At 37.8% G+C, this 6,466-nt stretch overlaps 1 protein-coding gene across 1 annotated transcript in view; it reads left to right on the plus strand.

Moving 5' to 3' along the window:
- The first annotated feature begins 4,774 nt into the window (after positions 1 to 4,774).
- HAS2 (hyaluronan synthase 2) overlaps positions 4,775 to 6,466 on the plus strand; it is a 52,634-nt gene continuing 50,942 nt past the window's right edge. Inside the window, exon 1 of the mRNA XM_044066910.1 lies at positions 4,775 to 5,260. The gene's annotated coding sequence lies outside the window, so the exon portion shown is untranslated. The remainder of the gene's footprint in view (positions 5,261 to 6,466) is intronic.

A 6,466-nucleotide genomic window follows, 5' to 3' on the forward strand; every position in this document is an offset into this window, starting at 1 on the left:
TCCTTTGATTCCAGGGGAGAAAATGGAAGTTTTATGAGATACAGACTGGTTTCTGGTAAATAAGCCATACTGGAACCATACTGTAGAGAGAAAATAATCCTCGGGATTGTGTTAACCTACTAGTTAGGGTGAACTTTTGTTTTAACGGTACATGTATTGTGCCTGAGTTAGATGATAATAGTGCTGTGGTTATCAGAGGGAGCACATACCCTGTCTGTAGTATGATCATATATCTATGTCAATCTTAGTGCATGCTTCTGAGCATAGACACACAGGTCAGTTATTTCTTCAGCTATTTCTTGATTTCTGAGCTCAGTATATTAAAGTGTGCCTCAGACAAAAGCAGTAGATTTACACATATGCAAGTATTTACAAGTGTCTGTCCATTCAAAACTGGTCCTTCTAGGGATCTGGATGTTTCATGTACTAGAAACCTTGTATAATCATTTAGCCAAACAGCATGCATTTATTTTCATATATTTCAATTTAGAATAGCTGCTCCCCAACTTATCTAACAGCTAATTAAGATTTTGTTGCCATCTACTTTTGATGTCAGGTGATAACAGGCATAACTGAGAATCATATCATATGTGTACAACATAGCATGAAAAGCAAGTGTACACACAGGATATCATTGATTAATACTGTAATTAAATGGGGCAACAATTCTGTATCCTAGGATACTAGAACCTGGATCTGCTTAACTTCAGAGCTACTTGCATAAACCTCTACACTCAAGCATCACTTATGGATATAGTTCATGAACAACAGAAACAAATCATCACCAAAATCTAGTTGTGGAAGTGTAGTAAGTAACACAATATAGTTAACCCTACTAACTTAAAAAAAAACAGAAAGTCAACTCTGGATCCCAAACTGGCCCACATAATTCTGTACCTGTGTAGATGCATATATCCTCAAACTGTTGGGCTAGACAAGACAGTACAGAAGTTGGCCTAAAGTGCTCCGGTAGTTTTAGAAATGGGCTAAATGGCAGAAATGTTCAAGAGATATGAGTAGATACTAGTGACAGGCAACATAAGCAACTCATTTTGCCACCTCTGTTGCACATAGTTCTGACTATGCCTGTTGTGACTCACGCTTGCTTAGTGGGGGTAGAGGGAGTACACATGCTGGCAGTGCACACTCCATGCAGGAATCCCTGACAGTGCCTGAAGATTAGATAAAAGTGCTTGTTGCAAGGGATGGCAGACCCTTGGAAGGTTATGGTACTCACTGAAGTTGATGACTCTCTTTATAACAGGTCATTTTTTTTCTTTTATAGAATCAGTATAATGAAATATAACTTGCATTCCTCCCTTTCATGCCTCAGTGATGTCCAAGGGAAGACATGCAATGGGCCAATGCCGGCAATAGAAGAAAAAAAATCTGATTGCTCCCTGAATGACTGCCATGCCATGACCATGTTGTTTTTTAAAGGAAAATGAATGAGTGACTAGCTGCAGTAGTGACTTACTATTAGAAAGAGATGAGGTTAAAAATAATAAAAAATTATTATTATTATTCAAAATGTGTGCAACAGGCAAGGGAATGCAATTAATATAGCTTTTAAGAAGCTATAGGTCCATATAAGTGGCTGAAGTGAAAGGCTCTCCCAAACTTGGTTAACAAGCCCTTAACATGTTTCTTTCCTTCTTTTATTTTCTCTCTCCCTCTCTCATCACCAAAATCTAGCTGTGAAAGTGTAGTAAGTAGCACAATATAGTTAGCCCTGCTAACTTAAAAAAAACACTAACAGTTGTCACAAGTGCCACTACATACTGCTTTTTAACTCTTCTGTACTTAGAAGTATGTACATGTCATCATAATTCTAATGCAGTGTAAGGGGGAAAGTGTTAAATAGTAAGTAAGTACTGGCACTTGTGATGGCTGCTGCTTGTTGTTGTTGTTCATAGGTAGGTACTAGGCTATCTGCCAAAGGCATTTATAAGCCTAGCCAGAATGTGTTGGCTTTCGCCGCCCCCTTAAATTAGTTCCCTGTGCATCTGTCCAGCAGAGCCACTGAAGTGATCCCGGGGTAAACTTTCTGTTTCCCATCCACTCATCAAGGTTTCTTTTGAAGAGTGTTAGCGAGGAGCTCTGCCTAATGTAGAATGGGCAGGGAGGGTGAGTAGGAGTGCTATTTTCCCTAGCTGTTCTCTATTGTCAGGTGTAACTTCAGAAGTTTTAAGAATTTTTATATATTTCAGCTATAAAAGAGGAGGATGCAAGAAAAAAAAACAAACAGAAAACAGCAAAAAGCACCTTTCATTAAAATAATCAAGTGGAGTAGAAACAATGTGTAATAAACAAACCATTCGCCCAATGCTAGAATTGAAAAGAAAGCAGGAAATAAAATAACAGCAAACATTTGTTAATTAAACAGCAGATGAAAAACTAGCAACACATTCACCATCTTGAGTTCAAACTTCTTACTTTAACATTACGAATCTGCAAAGTAGACTGAATGCCCTATACGTAGAATATAGATGATGTTTTTCCCCATCTCCACTTCCTGGTATGTTTCACAGATATTTATGATATAGCTTAGTGGACTGATGGGCATAGAGGGACATCCACAGTTTCACAGTTAACTCTACTGCACCAGTGTATACAGTTCTTCCATTCACTATGAGATCAAGATGAGAGCCATTTAAACTGCTGCAGTGGAATGTTGCCATTAACAAGGGGTGTATGACAACTCTTTCCACGGTTTAGTGTTGAAAAACAAGGTTTAAGCAGCAGCACTAATGGTAAAATCATTATGAAGAGCAATGCAATTATTCAGTGTATTTGCAAACAGCAAAATACCAGGCATCTGTGAGTGAACAGCAAACGATCTTTCTCCAACAGCACTAAAACCTGCAGCGATGTATGTATTTTTGAACGTGACAACAGATTCATAATTTTACTCAATAGTCACTGCCTTACAAGAGTAAGAAGTATTTTTCTAAAGAGTATTTGTGCCCATATTGTTAATCTAGTTAAAATAATAATAATAAACATCAGTAGTCTTTCTTCTTTGTACAACTTGATAAAAAAGTGTTACCGTCTGTTTTGGTGTCCGCTAAATAGCTAGTGCTCTCTCTCCAAACATTGGTTCTACTGATTTAATTCTAATTATTTTATACATAAAGTATTAATTTATAATAACACTGTCAGGTGATTGTACGGCAGCCTACTACTACTTCAGGTTCAGCAAGTTTAAAATAAGATATTTGAGGGGCAGGGAATTAAAGTCGCAAAACTGATTCACACAAACGGTCGGCCGCTTTAAACTACAGTTCGCGAATGCTCCAACATTGTGTCATCCTTGGTGTAGCAAGCAGTAAGTCTGCATCACATTTACCATGGCAACAGTCAGTGTAAGAAGACCAATGATTCAAGTCCCATTGATTCGGCAAGCATCCTTTCTGCACCACGCCCATTACAAGTCTTCCCCGGCTCCAATGGGTCCCTCGAGGACACAACCGTTTGCTTCTACACAGCGCCATCTAGTGGATATGAATTTGTGCCTCACGGCCACAAACAGTTCTGAAATCCGTGCTGTAGGTGGACAAACTGCGAATGATGATGCTAGATCCACGTGGGACCGAATATCTGCTCCGATTCCGCTCTATGTGAGCTATGCCCATCTGTGGTTCCTCTGTCCTAGAATTTCGTTGGAAAATTAACTTTCCTATGGCTGACATTCAGTCAAGTTGCACCTTTTAAGCTCAGATTCAAGTCCTAAATGCTAGTAGTTTAGTTAGTAGTTTAGTCCCTTCTAGTTATCAGATTTCGCGGAGTAGTGTCCAAGCAGCAGCGTTTGCAGAGAATGACATACTTATACTGTATTAATCGTCAGCCTGAAACACGCACACTCTGACAATGGTAATGCGACTTGAGCATCTGATAGGTGTGGGAAACCAGCCATGTAAATATAATAAGATTTAATAAAATGCATAACATAAAATGTAAGAGGTTAAGTGATGTAGAACATAGTGACATATATTGTATGGAATAGTAAATTAAAATGTTCAGATGCGAAACTACAAACTCTGAATATTTAGGAGCCAAAAATGTGGCCCTTATGATAGGTGGTGATCTTTGGTAGTATTAAATGGAGGAAAGTCTCCAGGGAGATACAATTCCCTCTCATGCTCCAGATATGTGCAGGTTACAAGCTTTTAAGGGCTGATAATTTGGTCTGAAAATAAGGAATAGCTATCGGTTTTCTATAAAGTGAATAAACATTGCGTCCCTTTTCTGTTTCATACAAGGGAAGAAAAAAAACGTGAAGTAATGAAATATCCAAGAACAAATATGACGTTAATATCTGTATAACGTTAATAGCTATATACTTTCCTCAGATGCATCATACTGTTTCCAGATTTATTTAGGAGACGTCTTAATAAAAGGCAATGACTATGTTAAAATGTAATGCTGAAAACTCAAACGGAGTGACAAAATGAAAGGGAGAGAATAATATACATGCAGTTTTAAAGTATTAAAACTCGCAAGTGTATTTATTTAATGGAGATATGTACTTGCATCCCAGTACAGAATAGGAAAGCATCAGGAAATCAGAACCAGAAGCTGACTTTTATGATTTGCCAAATGGTCACAATTAAATTAATTTAATACAGTGCAGTTTCACTTGGTTTACTCAAGTTAACTGAACAAATTTGAATGGCCAGCATTAAGGTCCCTCCTCCTCCTCCCCCTTCGTCCCCCCTACAGCTCTTGATAAAGCAACCCTTCCACTAAACGTATTGCTTGTTATAAAGACCCCCTAGCCCTGTTGAAGACTGACTGGCAAAGACATATGAAGAACATGCGGTCTGGGACAAATTATTCATATGTTAACTAACTTTCAGGAGAAACTTTTGTACTGGATATTGCTTGCACCCATTACTTAACTAAAATCTGGTGCTTACCCCCCTTGGACAAGTAACTTTTCGAAAGCACTGCTTCAAAAGAAATAACTACCTTAAATCAGAATATTTTTTTTCTTCCCTGTTTATTTTTACATTCATGTTTTAAAAAAAATTGAATAAAAAACAAACAATTTTCAAAGCCTGGATCAAACATTGGAACATTGCTGAAGTTTATGCAATATTTGATGCAGAGCAGATCGCAATTACTTCGATTTTCATAGAAGTATGAGAGATTAACTTTCCCTTTCTTCTGACTTGGAACTTGATCCTAACGAGACAGAAGACCACACACTAGACTCGAGGCACTTCTAAGCCAAAAGAACTTTTAAAGGATTAACAAGGTACGTTATAGTTTCACGTTTATTATAAAACTGACAAAAGCCAGGTGCTTTGAGTCAAATAGTAAAATGTGCGCTATAAATAACTTTGGATTTGGTTTTAAACTGCAGCCTAAACCACTTGAAATTTGGTGACTAGGCTAAGGTCCATTGTACGTGCAATGTCTAGACAGGAAAAGATGTAACTGGATTTACTTGTAGCTGCCCTAGAGAGAGCTGTTTTACACTGCACAGTGGGTTAAACGGCACTACAGGTGTGGCTTCAGCAATAACTTTTACTTCTAGTCAATGCAAAACTCTGAATCATTGTGGTAGTAGAAGTTCTGTTTTAATGATTGAGTTAAGCTGCTAGCTTGCTGCATGGCAAATGCGTTTTAAATAATATTCTTCAAGTGTGTTTTGTCTGACAGCCACAAATTATCGTTTTTTTAAAATACAGAACTTGTGTCTGGAGACCCACAGACCCCAACCAAATGTACACAGGCGCAAAAAAAGGCAAACATTGAGTTTATACGGTTATCTCTAGCAAATCTACGAAAAAGTGATTTTAATGCACCCCCAGAACACACACACTCACGGGCTTACAAGTTCACTGAGGAATAATTCGTATGCAGCGTGTGTACAGAACTGAAAGGTTTCAGAATTATTGCAAAGTTCAGTGCAAATCTGGGAGCTGCTTGACTCTGCTTGAGCACGGAATCACGTATCTTTTCTCCTTCCCTGTTAGGTTTAGGTGCCAAGGACTACATTTCAACTAACTCTGATGTTGCCTTGAACCCCCCCCCCCCCCATTAAAATTCACTTTGTAGTCAGTCATACGTCTTATACTTTAGAAACGGCAGCTGATGCAAAGTCTTTTGTTGTAGTAACTTTCTAAGTTAATTACAGCAACAAGTTCTTTATTTATTTATTTTTATTTGTAGTGTTATCTTTTGCTTTTCCCTGGTTCTTCAGGGAAGACAGTGAGACTAGATTCTCCTAGAATTTAATTAATGTCTCTAAATAATGACAGTAATTCAAGTTTCAGACTTCATATCTTTTATAATATGCATGGTATTGCAAAGCCTGCTAGTCTATCAACTTTCTAGTTTTATAAAGGCAGTAATTAAAATCTGCCTGATTTTTTAGACCTTTGTCTCCTCGTTATTTAAAATTTTGTCCAGAATTCTTCAGCAAAGATGTATGTTTGAGAGCATTGTGCCAATGGCG

This window comes from Protopterus annectens, chromosome 3.part1, assembly GCF_019279795.1.
Source record: "Protopterus annectens isolate FY-2018-M chromosome 3.part1, PAN1.0, whole genome shotgun sequence".
NCBI lineage: Eukaryota > Metazoa > Chordata > Ceratodontiformes > Protopteridae > Protopterus > Protopterus annectens.